Genomic DNA, 17,938 nt, shown 5'->3' with positions numbered 1-17,938 from the left:
GTCCTGCAGTCAAGAAAGGATAGGCAACAAAGGCAGTGAACAGGAAGGGGCAGGGAGTACGAGTAAAACAAACACGTCAGGTTCCCTCTTGGAGTGTACACAGAATGGCGGAAGAGTTTCCCACAGAACCAGGGAAATCCAGCCTTCTAAGCTGGTTGCTATTACAGGGCCCCACTCTGAACGCTCATGGACAGGGGCAACAGCAGTGAGTGTCTGTGTCTGGACCCTAAGGCACGAACAACGAAACAGTACTCACAAGACTGAGGTCTGTACAGGTCCAGCAGGAACTGAAAAATGACTGCCTCCTGAAACAGGAACCAGTACACCGTTAACAATGGCACAAGGTACAATACTGAAATGCGACAAAGGAAAGAGGTCAGAGATTGCCTGCTGGAAACCCAGCAGCCAAACTCTGAACAAAGGAAATAGACAAGGCACAAGTGAAGACAAGAACTGTCACATAAATATCCAGGGGAAAAAAGGAAGTCAAAGTCAGCAAGGTTCAGGGCAGAGAACCCGGAAGAAAGAAGAAAAGCAAGAAAACTAGAATCTAAGTGCAGGGGTAAGGAGACTAGAAACTGCAGACGGATCACAAGGAACAGTAACTCTGGACTGAAATAACAAGGGTAGGACTGCAGAGAGAAAACAAGGAAACTGTAGCTCCGAGGTGGGACACGGGCAGGACAGAAGACTCAAGGAAGATAAAAACAGGTAACACAGGCAATGAGCACAGCACAAGGAACTGCAGACAGGGAACACAATAATTGGTGGTAGAGAGCAAGGGGCTGTAGACAAGGAACAGAGGACTGCAAGCAGGGGAGCAGGGCTGCAGTACAGGAAGCACAGAGGTGCAGGGCAAAAGGCAGGGAGCACAGGGTTCTAGAATAGGTGCAGATTCAAATCCAAGGATCAAAGCAACAAAGGGCTGGAAGCAAGCTCAATGCAAGACACCTGTGCTCCTTCAGGCAGCTGCTTAAATACTGACCTGTCCTGTGCTGAAAGCAGTCTAATTAGCAGCACCTGGAGAAGCACACCCGAATGTAATTGGCCTCCTCCCTCTCTGGTCCTGGGAAAGTTAAAGCAGCACTTATCTCAAATGCTTCTCGGGATTGTAGTTCTAAGACTGCTGCATAGGAATAGCCATGGAATAGGAACTGGCACAAGGTGCATTATGGGACATGTAGTTTGTGAAATTAATTAAGGAAGTTCCAAAGTCTTGCAAACGAAAAGTAAAGACAAAAATATGCATATGTATTGTCCAGGGAGGATTATGGAGATGAATGAGTCCCAAATAGTCCACAATGGGTGCCAAATGGTGCGCCAGTGGCACAGTCATGACAGATCAGTGAATATATGTGCACGATACACACACATAGCATGGAGCTCAAAAACAAGAAATGTTGAAGTGGTATTATATTCGTATATAGTCCTGAATCCTTGCAGGCCATGTTGGCAACACTGAACAATGAGGCCCTGTGGGCGAAAGTCCACTCCCACCACAGGCAATGTAGAGAACACACATACACACACACAGATATATTTTGTTAGAGCTTTGCAAAATTAGTAAGGAATGTGGACGGCCCAACACGAGCAAGTGATGCAGCTGGTTGTGAAGTGCAAACCCATGGGAGCCCGGGCAGAGGTCTTGAGCTGCCAAAACGCAAGCTGTGATTTAGGACACTAGCACCCCCCAGGATAATGGACGTCCCATTTGAACTACCAGATGCCTCTGAATAAAATTCCTAAATCCTTCACTATTCAGATTGATTAGTAGGACCTGCGCGAAGCCCAGGCCAGCCCCTTAGGAAGAGTAGCTGATAAGGGGGGAGCCGAGGACAACAAAGCTTGTGATTTGTACCAGGGAGAGCAAAGGGTGATGACAACTGTTAGAAGATTGTGACGGGGAGGTGAGTACGATAGGACAGGTGTGGATTTTCAGTACCAAGGGGATGTTTCCAGGGATACCAGCGAGGAAGAGGAGGATTTTCAGGGGCCCGAGGAGGACAAGTTGGATTTGGAGGAATGGGGAGTCAGACAGTGTTAGACATGTGGCAGGATAGGACATTTTTCCAGGGAATTCAGAAACGGACAAGTAGCTGCGTACCTACAACAGCAGGCATATCCATACTCCAAGGGCGGCCCGGCCCCTTGCCCCCAGTCCTATGGGCAAAGAACCCAGACAATTACAAATGGTGCACCATTGCCCACGGCCCTGCCTTTTCACCAACCGTCATTTCCGCAGTTACCAGCTCAAGGCCCTGGAGGTGCATCGATATATGCGGTACACCCAGAGCAGCAGCAGGGTCCCCAAGTGCAGAATACTAATGCAGTACCCAAAGAAGCAGTGATGCATTACCAAGGGGCCACTGTTGTTGGAGGGAACTGTAAGGAAGGCATGGTATCAAAGTAAGACAGACACAAGTGATCACAGTTCAAGGGTGTTTATTAAACTGTAAAATGGGTGAGATAAACACGTAATCTAAACCTAAATCTGCGATGCGAGCAAGCTACAATAATCAAATAATAATAATAACGTCCAAGTGGAGTCTAGTCAAATAAAAAGGGCCAATACTAAAAAACCTATTGCCAATCCTTACTGCTATGCTACAAAATAGTGTGGGATAATGTCCACAAGAAGAGAAAGAAGTGTTCACAAAATAATAAGTCAGGATGTTATGGGCGGGGTCTCCCTTCCCCACGTTTTTAGCACGGGACAAGGCGGGACACTGGAGCACAGCACACTCCTGAGCTTCTCCCCTTTTCTCAATATCAGGACCTTCTGTGTCCAAGTCGCTTTTCACGCAAAGGAGGTCATTACGACCCAGGCGTTAAGGGTTAACACCGTCGTTAACCCTTAACGCCTGATTCCAATTTTAACGGCTGCTTTTAGCAGGCGTTAAAATCCATGGCGCTAAACCGTCTTGGTGCTAATTACAGCACCGTAATTTACGGTCCCGTAATTAGCGCCTTCCCCACTCCCATTATGCCCTATGGGGCAAAAATGGGAATGGGGAAGGGTAAATGGGAAATGGGGATTTACCGCCCCACTCACCTTGGAATGGGGCGGTAAATCCGCATCCACCATGGTGTAAACGTAGTTTACACCATGGTGGTAAAGTTGGTGTACTTACCGCCTGGGTCGTAATGACCTCCAAAGTCTCTTGCTTCAGAGGGCCTGATGTGCCAAAACAACAAAACAAAAGCTCCTTCTGGTAAACTTCACATCCGGTGATTACTCTTCACCCTAGGATCCCCCTCAGCTGGGCTCCGATCCTTCTTTCAGCGTTAGCCTTTCAAAGCACTTGCCAATTTAAACAGAGGCTTCCGAAGGGCAAACATGTCTTACTGGGTCACTCTGTTATTCTATGGTAAGTGCGTGCTTCAGGATATCACCATTCGCACAGCGTTCCCTTCAGTCGGTTTCACACTTTCCACAGTTCACAATTTCTAAATCTCATCAGAAAATGGGGGTTCCCTTCCGCTAGCTTTCTCTTGGCATCCGTCCGTCGCATTCCCATTTCCCACAGTTCACATTTCAACAAAAAGTCTTAGATTCTTCACTTTACCTAAGTCTGTGTCTCAGCCCCCAGTCAGGCTTTCTCTAACGCCCTCAGTCAGGCTTTGCACAGTTCATACATTACAATGTTCTATGGTGTTTTAGGGTTCACCCCAATTCGCAGGCATTCCTCAGACGGGCTCACGTTTGCCTCCTACAATGTATCAAAGACCTTTGACTGTACAAGGGGTTTGGTTTGAGCCTCATAGGACCTCTTTGACACCTCACGCCGGCCTCCCCCTAAGGCCTCTTGTTACTTGTTGTTTCACCTAGTTTGGGAGAGGGGGCACCAGCTAAAGACCTTAGAATGAGTGCCCACGTGCCCACGTGGCACTGGACCACAAAGTTCACAAGGGTCTCCCTCTGCCAGGCTCGGACCCCTCTCACAAAGTTCACAATCTTCAAAAACATGTTTTTGGACTCCTGGTCCCAGAATGCACTTGTGATAATTTTGCTCCCACTTCACAGCTCCCCAAAATGGCATTCCATGTTTTGAGAGCTGTAGGACCCACAAGGGGGATGTTTCAATGAATTCAGGATCTTACCTCCTGCCACTCATGTACCTGGGTTCTCCTGTCTGGCCTCAGGGGAGGAGTTCTGCTGTGTGTACTGCCAGGCAACCCCCAGCTGCCCTTGGTCCTGCCTTCTGGAAATACAGCTCCCTCCTCTACAATGCAGTCTCCTCTCAAATAGCAAGGCCAGTGTTTGGGCGGTTGTCTCCTCCTCCAAGTCTTCCAAACCTTCTGCAGCTCACTGGGGCTTTCTTCTTCTCCTCTCTGGCATCTTCCAGCATCCCGCACTTCCTCAAAGTGTGTTCTCCTGTTCCGTCATTTATACTTCCTGGGAGTAGTGATTGGATCCAGGTGTGAGTGGTTGGAAGGGAATGCCTGTCCCTGTCGTGTTGCTTCCTCTTCTTTACAGTATTTGAAGGACAGAGTGAATGAAGGGGATTCTGGGAAATGTAGTGAGTTGCAGATTTTGGGAGAAAATCGGCTGAATATTTAAAAAAGTTTTGTCAACAAAAGAAGGGGGATTATGGGTTTTGTAGTGTACGACTAAAGAGGAGGGAAGGTTATTGTCAGAAAGGGGGGAACAGTTGGGTCGTTGTGGATAACTGTTTTCTCCTGCCTTTTCTTAAGGGGAAGTACTGGGGTAGGACGGGACTGTAGTGGCAATATCCCGTAAAGAGAGGGGTTGTCGGGTAAGGGTGTATTGCAGAAAAGGGGATACCGCATCTATCCCAAGGGCGTTCCTTCCGTGGTCCCTAAGGCCCTCTTTCCCAGGTGATCCTCCCTCACTTGTTCGCCTCAGGGTCAGGATCCATGTGTGATGGCCCTCCCCTGGCCACCTGAACAAAGGATCCCCAGGGTATACCAGTGAGAACACCCTCATGTTTCTCACATACCCTTTACCTAAGACTCTGGCTTTCCGCCCAAGGAACATTAGCTGAAGGTTTTGAAGGAAGTGATTGTGGACAAGATTTTTCTGGTAATTTATTTAAAGGACAATATCTAGCGAGGTGGCATATTTTTCGACAAGAGAAACAGGGATGGTTTGAGGTGGAATAAGTCTGTTCCCCTTGGATTTCCCAAATAGATGTTACTTTCTGGGTGTGGACATATAGCATCTCTTCCTCAGGAAAGTCGGGGTTGGTCTTATTACTGTGTTTCACTAGGAATTCAAAGAGGGTTCTAACCCTTCCACTAAGGATTTTGCTCTTTCTTTTTCCTGATCCACCATCAACTCCGCTTCTTGATTTACCAGACATAACTCTATACTATGGTTCCAGTCTCCACTGAAATAACATTGTTCTAGAGGGAGGGATTCACCTTCCCCTAATGAAGTAGTAGTAGATACATTTTTCAGGTGGCTAAAGAAAATTTCTGAGATGTTGTTATTCTCTGAATGGGACTTCCATGGTATCTCCTCTTCTAGGTTATCCAAATGTACATCCCTGTTAACCCCTACAATGTTTGAGACAGGCTCACTACTCATATGCCTAACCTCTATTTTTGGCAAGGCCCTTAGAGCTGCCTCTATGGAAGGAGGTCAGCGTTCTCTTGGCCCAGGGGGTCCCAGGGAGGCATCAGAAAGTCTAGCTCCTGTCATGATGATTCCAGGACATTAGAAGAAAGGAGATGAGGTTTGGGTGGTGTCCATTCCTCTGTTTTCTCAGACCCGTCAGGATATCTCTCTTGGTGACGGTTGGGGAAGACCAATGTTTAGATGTTTCTTTGGGGCTGAGGTATCCACATGCTTTCATGTACAAGGTTCCCCACTTAATCACCTCTAGGTATACCTACGGGAGTGGAAGAGAAGTTAAGTCTCATCTCATCTCTGCATGAAAGAATGGGTAATATTTTTAAGTCTCTCTTTTGGTTGGGCACTGTATACATGGCTGAGCTGATGGGGAAGTGTATCTGTAAATCCAGAGAGATTAGTATTTTATCTCTCCCTGGTATCAGACAATTATGGGGACACAAAAGATGATATATGTTTCCCTCTGCCACTTTTGTTTCTGGAGGAATTGCCTCAGGGGTTAGTAGACAAAGTAATTCCCATTTTATAGATGGAGTGCTTTAGGTTAGTCAATAAGTCTTCCATAGACTTCATCCCATTTATGGAAATGGGGGTTGAGGAAAATGGGTTTCCTTCTGGGTAGAGAAAGCTGGATTCACTTTTTGGAGATTGGCAGTCAGTGGATTGCTGCCTTAACCTGGATGGTAAGGTATAAAGATTTGGCGGGGTCCCCAACTTGTCTCAGTTGAGTCAAATCCCACTTCTAACACCATATATAAGGAAGGCATGGTATCAAAGTAAGACAGATACAAGTGATCACAGTTCAAAGGTGTTTATTAAACTGTAAAATGGGTGAGATAAACACCTAATCTTAACCTAAATGTAAGATCGGAGCAAGCAACAACCATCAAATAATAATAACACTGTCCAAGTGGAGTATAGTCAAATAAAAAGAGCCTATACTAAAAAACCTATTGCCAATCCTTATCGCTATGCTACAAAATAGTGTGGGATAATATTCACAAGAAAAGAAAGCAGTGTTCGCTAAATAATAAGTCAGGATGTTATGGCTGGGGTCCCCGTTTCTCATGTTTTTTGGCATGGGACAAGGCGGGACTCTGGAGCACAGCACACTCCTGAGCTTCTCCAGCACAACGTTACAGTTCCTTTTCTCAATATCAGGACCTTCTGTGTCCAAGTCTCTTTTCATACAAAGGGCCTCATCACGACTTTGGCGGTAACCCTTAAATCTGGCGGTAGCGCTATTACCGCCGGATTTAAGGGTTCGCCAAATCAGGACTTCGGTGGATTTCCCCCCAGCCCTTAGCTGGGGGGAAATCCGCCGAAGATTCGCGCTATTACCGCCGGCGGGAAATCCGCTGGCGGTAAGAGCGCGAATTTTCCCCATTGAGCCCAATGGGGAATGGGGCATTCCCGAATGGGCTCAATGGGGAATGGGGACTCCCAAGTCCGCCAAAGTCGTGATCCCGCGCTATTAGCGCCGGGGGCTATAGCGGTCGCGCTAATAGCCCCCGCGCTAATAGCGTTACCGTTACCGCCCAAGTCGTGATGAGGCCCACAGTCTTTTGCTTCAGAGGGCCTGATATGCCAAAACAACAAAACAAAGGTTCCTTCTGGTAACCTTCACGTCAGGTGATTACTCTTCACCCTAGAATCCCCCTCAGCCAGGCTCCGATTCCTCTTTCAGCGTTAGCCCCTCAAAGCACTTGCCAATTCAAACAAAGGCTTTCAAAGGGCAATTATTTCTTGCTGGGTCACTCTGTTATTCTATGGCCAGTGCGTGCTTCACAATATCACCATTCGCACAGTGTTCCTCTCAGCTGGGCGTAAATGACAATTTCACAATTCCTTCAGTTGGGTTTACACTTTCAGCAGTTCCAAATTTCTAAATCTCACCAGAAAGTGGGGCTTCCCTTCCCCTAGCTTTCCCTTGGCATGCCTCCATCGGGTCTTTTAAAAAAAAAGTAATTCTAGACCCCTTAGGTTCTTACCTTTACCTAAGTACGGGTCTCAGCCCCCAGTCAGGCTTCACACAGTTCATTAATCACAATGTTCTAGGGTGTGTTAGAGTTTGCCCCAATTCACAGGCATCCCTCAGTCAGGTTCATGTTTGCCTCCTACAATGTGTCAAAGACTTTCAACTGTACAAGGGGTTTGGTTTGACCCTTGTATGACCACTCTGACACCCCACGCCGGCCTCCTCTAAGGCCTCTTGGTACGTGTTGTTTCTCCTGTTTTGGGAAAGGGGGCACCAGCCAGAGTCCTTGAAATGAGCATCCACGGCGTGCCGGACCACTCAATCTCTGGTGCCAGTTTCTCTACCAAAAATTGACACAAGGTCTCCCTCTATCGTGCTCGGACCCCTCCCTCAAAGTTCACAGGGGTCTCTCTCTGCCAGGCTTGGACCCTTCCCGACAAAGTTCAGAAGGGTCTCCCTCTTCCGGACCAGGATCCCTCTCACAAAGTTCACAGGGGTCTCCCTCTGCCGGGCTCAGACCCCTCTTACAAAGTTCACAATCTTCAAAAGAACAAGTTACTTTCTTACCTGGTAACGTTCTTTCGATGGGATGTTCCGATGCCGTATTCCACATCTATGATAGGTAATCACCACAGCTGTTTCGGCGTCTGCGTCCTGCCTCAATGACATCAATACGCCCCTTCGAGGACCTCCTCCGACGGCTGACGTCACCTGAAGTTATATGTAGGACGCACGACGCCCGTAGCCTCAGTTGTAGTTTTTTCCCAGAACGTGTGCACCAATCTTCTGCCAGTATGACTACAGAAAGCCTTGTGGAAACGAAAGCTGCAATCGCATAAGAAATTCTGTAGAGAGGCAGGTAGGGAGGGAGCGATGTGGAATACGTCGTCGGAACATCCCATCGAAAGAACGTTACCAAGTAAGAAAGTAACTTGTTCTTATGCCAAGAACAAGTTGAAGTATGTTTTGGACTCACAGTCCCAGAATAGACTTGTGATAATGTTGCTCCCACTTCAAAGCTCCCCAAAATGGCATTCCATGTTTTGGAGCTGTAGGAGCCACAAGGGGGATGTTTCAATGAGGTCAGGGTCTTACCTCCTGACCCTTTTGTACATGTGGTCACCTGTCTGGCCCCAGGGGAGGAGCTCTGCTGTAGGTACTGCCAGGCAACCCGTAGCTGCCCCATGTCTTGCCTTCTGGAAGTACAGATCCCTCCACCACACTTCATTCTCCTCTCAAATAGTAGGGCAAGTGTTTGGGCCGTTTTCTCCTTCTCCAGGTCTTCCAGTTCTTCTGCAGCTCACAAGGGCTTTCTCCTTCTCAAGCCTGCTATATCTACACTGTACATTGTGCCTACACTGTACTAGCCTATGTTCCCCAACCGAGCTAGCCCATTCTGCCCAACAAAAATACCAGCCAACTGTACCTGATTGTACTAGCCTACTGGGCCAGAACAAACTCCAGTGAACCCCGGACCAAAACAGTTTGTTCATGGCAAACCTCTACATAAACATTCTTACCCTGATGGCAACTCTTTACCTACTCCAACCCAACAACACAACCCTCCTCCCTACGATTCCACCACCTCAATCACCCCTACCTCAACATCTCACATACACCAGAATTATGGGGTATGTTAACACTAAACAAAACGACCCGCCAAATTGCCCGATCAGCCCATTAGAATGGATTCGCCGATTTGCTGCTCCTCCCACTCCATGGAACCCATGCCCTCTGAAGGACAGAAACCTGAGACTCTGCTCCCGGTTCGCACCCCCAGGTCTCCCATCAAAAAACACCCCTTCACTCTCATCCTAACCAAGTTCAAGCCAGCCCTTCTCAAATCTTGGACAACACCCAAAATTAAACACCAGCATAATTGAACACCCTTTCATCAAAGGTGCTCTCATCCATGCTCGATCACTAGTCGCCCATGCGCTTGACATCGCAGACCTCATCTCCGCTAACAGCCTGTATTTCCTGGCTATTACTGAGACAAGGCTGCATCAGGCAGCAGGCCCAGCTCTATCCCTCACCATCCCAGAGGGCTACTCAATACTAAGGAATGACAGGGACTCAGGTAAAGGAGGAGGAGTAGCTTTTATCGCCAAAACATCCCTTGGCCTTAGAATGACCCCTCTGTCCAGCTTCCGATCCGCCGAACTTCGGTCAGTTAAGTTCCAACTTTCCGCTACACAAACCATCCTTTTGCACCTCGTTTACAGACCTCCAGGCCTCATGTCCTCATTTGAGGAAGAGATATCAGACCTAATGACCACTAATGCCAGAACAGGATCTCAAGTCGTCCTACTAGGGGACCTCAACTTGGGCCTCGGTGATCCTAATGATGCCAATGCACTATCCCTGGAAAACACTATCTCCCAACTAGGGTTCAAGCACAGGATTACAGCCCCTACACATAACAAAGGCAGAACATTGGACTTGTTGGTGGATCACAACTGCTCCACCTCCATCCTTAAAAATGAACCAATTGCATGGTCAGACCACCACGCCATCTCCTTCTCCATCCAAGGGAAGACGCAACTGAACACCCCTCCAGCTACCATCCCGCAAACCCTCACCAGGAATAACCGCAACATCACCCTGCAGAGCCTTCGCTCTCTAATCCACAACATCCTCGCTCCCGCAAACTACTCCAACCTTGATGTGGATAAACTCGCTGACCTCTATAATAAAACACTTGAATCAGCAATAGATATCATCGCTCCTATCAAACTCACTAAAGCTAAACCAGGAGCCCACTTGAACAAATGGTTCACCCCTGAGCTTAAAATCTTTGAGAACACCAAACGAGCAGAAGAAGCCACCTGGAGAAAAACACCCAAAAAGGCCAACAAAATACTTTTCACAGTAGCGGCCACCACCTACAAAACCTCTATCCTGAGGCCCAAAAAAGAGACCTATGACAATAGAAATTGAGAATACCAAATCTAGAACAAAAGAGCTCTTCATCATCCTCAGGGAAATCGAGTCCCACCTCCTCACCCTCAGAAACCTGTGTGAAAGATGCAGACTGGTATGAGAGAATCCAAAAAGCCTTGGCAGACACAATTGCCATGTTACAATCCAGAATTGAACAGAAAAAGCTCAGCCTTGCCAAAAAAGCAAACTCTCTGCCACTACCACCTTTAAACCTCCAACATGCCCCCACCTTCGCTTTCACCCCGGTGTCAACGAAAGAAGTAGAAAGCATCATCAAAGGCATCAAGCCCTCGAGATGCCAAGGGGACTCATGCCCAGCTCCTATCATCCAGGAAGGCGCCAACGATCTGACCCCCTTCATAACAGCCCTAATAAACACCTCCTTCAAAACGAGTTCAGTCCCTATCAGCCTCAAGGAGGCTTGGGTCATGCCCCTTCTAAAAAAACCTAACCTAGACCCCAACAACGCAACCATTTACAGGCAAATTACCACTGCCCCTTACATCCTAAAGATTCTAGACAGAGTGGCCTACCTGCAAATCCAGCAGCACCTGGAAGAGAACAACCTTCTGGGTCTCAGACAGTCTGGCTTCAGACTAAGGCACAGAACAGAGACAGCCCTTCTGGACTTAAAAATCCAGATGGACGAGGCAAAGGATAAGGGCAATCTAGCCATTCTCCTGCTGCTTGACCTCTCGGCAGCCTTTGACCTCGTCGACCATCAGATCCTCACAGAACATCTGACGGCCTCAGCTGCTTTCTCCAGCCAAGCGACCGCCTGGATCCAATCCTTCCTAGCCGACCGAACCACCCAGGTTTTCTCACCGGGGGCTTCAGCCCACCACATCCCCATCCGCTGTGGAGTCCCACAAGGTTTGTGCAGCTTGCCGACCTTTTTTTAAAAAAACTTTCTATATTGGCATTTTCAACATAACAGACAGTGAGGCGATGCGCTGATCATAACTTGAGACTCGCTCCCTCCCCCCGCTCCCCTTGCCTATTGAAATAACATTGTCTTTAAACCAAAGCAGTTATCCGCGTGATGCCGCCTCGGGGGCTTCAGCATTGTGTGATGCGCTGGTGCCGGATTCCTGTGATGGAGATGGTTGTTGCGAGTTTAGGACGTCTGTCGTTGACAGCAGGTATGCAATGTATGATCCCCAGATGTCTGGGGGGCGTGAGCGGAGCAGCAGAGTCTTAATGAAGTCTGTCTCTACATCTTGACAGTATGTAATGTCTTTAAGCCAGAGTTGTGAACTTGGTGGCGGTCCTCTGCCCCAGGTGTATGCGTCTCTCCTTCGTGCTAGGATGAGCAATAAGTCTGTCAGTTTCCTGACAGTGTTCGGCAAAGATTGGGTCAGTCCTAGCATTGCCGTTTTCGGGTCGATATCGAGGTCTGTTCCTATTATTGCTGATGTTTTTTCAAAGATTGCGTTCCAGAAGGTGGCCACAGGAGGGCAGGACCATGCCAGGTGAAGAAAGTCCGCTTCTTGTGCTCCACATCTGTGACATTCTGATGATATTGTTTCCCTTTGAGCCTGGAGTATCGCTGGTGTATGGTACGTTTGGTGGAGGAAATTGAAGTGTATCAGCTTGAATCTCGGTTTTATCGCAGCCTTTTGCGTGAGATTAAGTATGTAGGCCAATTCCTGATCTCGGATTCTGGTGTCCAGTGATTTTTCCCATCTTTTTTTAGCTTTCGAGCAAGGCGGTTTCTGTTCACTAAGGAGGGCTTTGTAGATATTCGTCACCAGGCGCCCTTCTCCCTGGGCTTGAATTGTGTTATGAAGCAGTGGCCAATCTGGTGGTTGTTGCGGGAAGGACGGAATTGCCGCCTGTAGTGAGTGTCGTAGTCTAAAATAAATAAAAGTATCAAGGGCATTGTTGCTCCCCCTTTCTCGTGCTTGTTGCAAGGACAGGAAGGATCCTTCTGGGAAGAGATTGTTCATGGAATTTAGCTGAAGTTTTTCTGACCACAGCAGGAATACTTTCTCAGATGTGACAGGGATTCCCGGAATGTGTTTGATTGGAAGAAGCCAGGAGAATCTGGATATGGCGTTGTTTTTCTTGGCTATCTTTCGCCAGATTGAGTACGTGGAAGCGACGGGGTTCATTGATTGTTGGCTAACTGGAAATTGGCCGAAAATTATGGGACGGAGGAGGTATGGGGTCGCGAGCGCCCTCTCTATCTGGACATGAGGCCTTATAAACTGCGTTGCGTACCAATGACTCAGAAATTGTGCTTGGGCTGCCCAATAGTAGTGTTTCAAGTCGGGGAGGGCCAGACCTCCCTGCCGCGTTGGTAGAGTTAGTGTGGTGTATGCAACTCTTGCTACTTTTCCAGCCCAGATGAGGTCGAGGACCATACTTTCAATGCATTGCAGGAGCCTCTGAGGGAGCAGCAAAGGGATATTTGCAAATAGGTAGAGTAGTTTTGGCAGAATGATCATTTTTACAGTGATACTCTGCCCCAAAGAGTCAGCAGCAGCGACCTCCACCTGTCGATCCTGGATTGAATGGAAACCAAGGTAGCTTCGTAGTTGTCGTGTATGATGTCTTCTTTCAGTCTGGACATATAGATGCCAAGGTATCTCACGCATGAGTGTTGCCATTGGAAACCAAAGTCATCTGTGAATTCGGTGGTAGCGGCGGTGAGTGGGAAAATGACTGATTTGGTATTATTAATTATTAATCCAGCGTCCAAATTGGATTACTGCTCTCATCGCAGGGTTCAGGTTCTCGTCGGCGTTCCGGAGAAACAGGGCTACATCATCTAATCTACGTACAAGGAGATGATCATCTTGTGCGGGCCGAATGAGAGGCCTCTGTGGAGGTGATGCATGCGCAGGGCGGTGGCCAAGGGTTCCATTACAAGAGCGAATTAGAGTGCGGATAGTGGACAGCCTTGTCTGGTTCCTCTTTTTAGGTGAATATCAGCTGATCGCAGACCTCCCAGTGTGATGTTAGATGTTGGCATTTTGTAGAGCAGCGAGATCAGGTGTATGAAGCGTTTTCCCAGTCCCATCCTTTCTAGGACTGTGAAGAGAAAGGGCCATTCGACTGAGTCGAAGGCCTTTTCGGCGTCTAGTAGTACCGCAACCGCTTGACTCTCTGGGTCGAGAGCTTCCATTGCTCCGAACATTCTTCTTATTCCATATGAGGTGCTCCTCCCAGGTATGAAGCCTGCTTGATCGGCCAGTACCATGGCGGGCATGAGGGGCAGTAGCCTCTTCATTAGGATTTTTGCGTAGATTTTATTGTCAAGATTTATTAGTGATATAGGTCTATATGAACGGCATTGGGTTGGGTCTTTGCCGGGTTTATGCAGGAGTATTATGTTGGCCATGTATAAAGTTGGCGGCAATTGGTCGTTGGTCAGGGCTTCATCGTATACCTGTAGGAGTAGCGGGGCAAGGTGGTCTGCGTGAAATTTATAGAATTCTCCGGAAGGGCAATCTGGCCCAGGCGCTTTTGTGTGGGGTAGCTCTTTAATGACCTTGAGGATCTTGTTGATGGTGATGAACTATTAGTTCAATAGTTCCCTGGGCCCTGAACCGACCCAGTAGAGTTCCATTGTGTCTAGGTATTGTGCCAACTCGGCCGGGCTCACGGAGTAGCTTGAATCATACAGGCCCTGGTAAAAACTGCAGAATGTTTCGACAATGTCGATTGCGGAGTGGACAATGTTGCCTTAGTGGTCCATCACTGATTCAATCGATTTGGGTTTTCTGTCAGCTGCTATAAGTCTCCCAAGGAGAGCTCTGGGTTGTTGCCCTTCGCCCTACTGGCGGATTTTGCTGTGTCTGTCCAGAAATTTCACTTCCCTTTCAGCTGCGTTTCTGAAGGACTCTAGTTCTTTCTTGATCTCTGCATGGATCTGTGGGTTATTGCCCGCTAGGAGAGAACTTTCGAGATCTTTGAGTCGGACTTCGCTAGTGCTCAGTTCCCTTCGTATTAGTTTTAGAATTCCACATTCTTTTGCCATGCAGACCCCTCTGGTGAAGCACTTCATGGACTCCCACAGAGTCCCAGCTGAGGGTACCAACCCTTGGTTGAGGTCCAAGAAGGATTCCATTTCCGTTCGGAGTTCTTCTGCGAAGACGACGTCTTGTATGGGTTTGAATCTCCAGTGTGGAGTAGTTTTGATTGTTTGTGAGGTGATACATTCTAGGGACACCATGGAGTGATATGACAGTGCTCGCGGTTGAATGTGGCAATCTCCCCATTGCAGGTGGCTGTGTGTGGACACTAGGAGATAGTCTATTCTTGAGCTGGTTTTATGCACCCAGGAGTGGAAGGTGAAGTCTCTGGTGTCAGGGTGTTTGTATCTCCAGATATCGACGAGGTCGTAGGCGCTGCAGATTTCCCTGATTTGCATGCTTGCCTTGGATGGGGCCGATGCCGAGTTATGCGACTTATCTTTGGATGGGTTGAGTGTTGTGTTGAGGTCTCCACCCCATATGATCGTGGACTGCCCTGTCGAGTTTAGTTGGGTCATTACCCATTCAAAGTTGCTGGGGCTGTCAGTGTTTGGCCCGTATGAGTTTACCAGATTGATTTCCACCACATCGATCGTTCCCCGTATCAGGAGCGATCTACCCTCTGTGTCTTTTTTTTCTGAGATCAGTCCGAAGTTTATTGTTTTGTTAATGAGGATAGCCACTCCTCTGGCGTACGATGAAAATGATGCGAAGTAGCAGTGGCAGCCCCAGTCTTTTGCCCAAGGGCGTTCGGTTGTCGGACTTAGATGAGTTTCTTGAATAAAAGCTACATCGATCTTGTGTCGCCGTAGGTATTGAGTCATTTTTCTCACTTTGGTTGGCTGGTTTCCCCCCTTTAATATTCCACGTAGCTACGATGAAGGTGCTGTCTTTTGGTTTCTTTGTGCCAGTGGTTTTTGGTGATTGGCTGCTGAAAGGCAGAGGCGGCGTGCAATGGCGTGGGGGTGCAGGTTGAAGCGTGGTCTCCTCGTGGGCGGCGCATGTGGGTAGCCTCGAATTCAGTGAAACATGTTAACCCCCAACTGGTGTGGATTCCCCTCGCTCGTCATTTTACCCCGTCCTTGTAACGTGTAACTAATAAACTTAAACATTTCTGTGCTAGGGGCGCTTGGATCTTCCCAAGTCGCACGGCCGTGGGGTGTTCAAACCCTTAATTTGTGTTCCGGTGGAGTACTCTTTCACACAATGCTGTGTTCTGTTCACTGCTTTTGCCTATGATGGGTTCCTCTGGGCCTGTTCTCTTTGCGCGCGTGGTTGGTTATTCTCAGGTAGACCGTTGCCTGCTTCATCTAAATATGAGTTTGCTTCTTCAGGGGTCTGGAAAAACAGAGTCCTTCCCTGGTGTTGTACTCTTAGACAGGCGGGAAATAGCATCGAGCATGGGATCTGGTTGGATCAGAGTCTTTGTTTGATGCTGGTGAAGGACCTTCTTTGTGCCTGGATGGCCGGAGAGAGGTCTGGATAGAAGTGAACTGTATCGCCATCATGCTGTAGCTCGCCTTTCTCTCTTTAGCCATTCGCAGGATCGCGTCTCTGTCCTTATAGTTAAGTAGTTTTGCGATTATTGGTCGAGGTGGTGCTCCGACGATGGGTTTCAATGCCGGTATTCTGTGGGCCCTTTCCACAACAAACAAGAGCGAGAGCGCCTCCAAGCCGAAGAGGGATTTGCACATGTCTTCCACATGGTCCTCCATTTTGACCTGTAGTTGTTTCTCCCTCACCCCGACTATCCTGATGTTGTTCCTCCTAGAGCGCCCTTCGAGGTCTTCATTCCGTGCGTTGGCCATTTTCATTTGGGCCTCGAGGGTCAACACTCTGGTGGTTAGAGTCGTCATTCCATCATCAAGATTGGATATACGTTGCTGTAACGCTCACCTGATTCCCACGGAGGCGCTGGTCTTGGCAGGAAGGTGTCTGTGACTCGAAAAGTGATGTGCAGGACTCGATTGGCTTCTGGGGTCGAACCTCTTCTCACTGTGTGTCGAACCCGAAGGGTGAGGTTTCTGTAGGTGAAAGAATATGGGGGTTAGGGGTCTGGGCTGTTGAATGTTCCGCTCCCTCTCCCTCTCTTCCTAGCTTCTCCGTAGAGCCCCCCCAGGTCCCGTGCTCACCTTAGATAGGTGAATGCTGGACTCTCCATCTGCGTCTGGTGCAGGGTGCCGTTGCCAGTTCCTTCACTGGTGAAACATAGGCCTCTTGAACTCAGAGGATCGTTACCATCGTTAACTGCACGAGCGGTGAGTTTCTGGGCACCTTTTTAGTCTTTATAGTCTTTAGGTGCGTGGCACCTTAATATTGAACAGGACTTTGTATAATGCTTTCCCTTTTGTCTTGCAGGACTCTGGAGACGGAAGATGGACGGAAGCGCCTGGAAATGAGTAAGTAAATGCAAGCGCTCTAACTGTCTTTTTCCCTTGCTGCTTAGTCCGTGCTGAAGAGACGCTGGAGTATTTGCATGCGTTCTTATTGTGGCGAGCGCGATGGGCGTAAGTAAATACCTGTCTAATGTCTCTTCTTTTGTTTTCACAGGCGGCGGTGCAGCTTGAAGAAATCCGGAATTCGCGGAGTGCCGGTGAGTGATAACAATGCTTTTGTCTTCACAGGCGGTGGTGCAGCGTGAAGAAATCCGGAATTCGCGGAGTGCCGGTAAGTAATAACAATGCTTTTGTCTTCACAGGCGGAGATGCAGCGTGAAGAACTGGCCGCAGCCGATGGATCAGGTGAGTAAGCACTGCGTGTAAAGGTTGCCTTGCTAGCCTGTTGTTTCTTGTCTTTGCAGGTGCTGTTGTTGACTGGATACAGGAATGGTAAGTATAATTCTTGCAGGTTCAGGATCGAAAGAAGAAAGGCCGGAACAGACTCGGTGAGCGTTCTGCTGCAGATGCAGAATAACGCGGAGCACGTTTCATCTATCGGGTGTGGTTTCAATAGCCTTGGAGTCATGAGGCGTCTTCCTCCACGGCCCTGCCTAGGTAAGAAAAGAGTTCCAGTTCCAGAAGTGTTCCAGTGCTGTATCCAGGGAGTGGAGCTTGCCCCACCCAGGTAAGAAAGTAGTTCCTGTTCACAGAGGACTTCTAAGTGGCTGGTAAGTAAGCAGCATGGTCTGCTGCAGGTAAGTCCACCCAAGCATCTTTATCCATAATATGAGCCCGGCGCTTCCAGTGCCGGGACCGATGACTGTGATGAGCCTGGTGCCACCGGTGCCAGGACGAGGCCCAAAAGGTCCCAGTGGGGACCGGCTGGTGCCTAAGATAACGGTTAGGGGCCTGCTTCCAAGGATGTTGGGTTGTTCCTGACTCCTTGGAAGCAGTGATCATGACAGCACCCCCCCTCAAGGCCCCTCCCAATCATGTCTTCTCCGGGGGTTTTGGCTTGTCGGGGTGATTCAAATGGAATTTCTTGACCAGATGAGGTGCGTGG

The sequence above is a fragment of the Ambystoma mexicanum genome, chromosome 3q, assembly GCF_040938575.1.
Source record: "Ambystoma mexicanum isolate Mex_15411 chromosome 3q, UKY_AmexF1_1, whole genome shotgun sequence".
NCBI classification, from domain to species: Eukaryota; Metazoa; Chordata; class Amphibia; order Caudata; family Ambystomatidae; genus Ambystoma; species Ambystoma mexicanum.
This window is presented reverse-complemented; position numbering follows the sequence as displayed.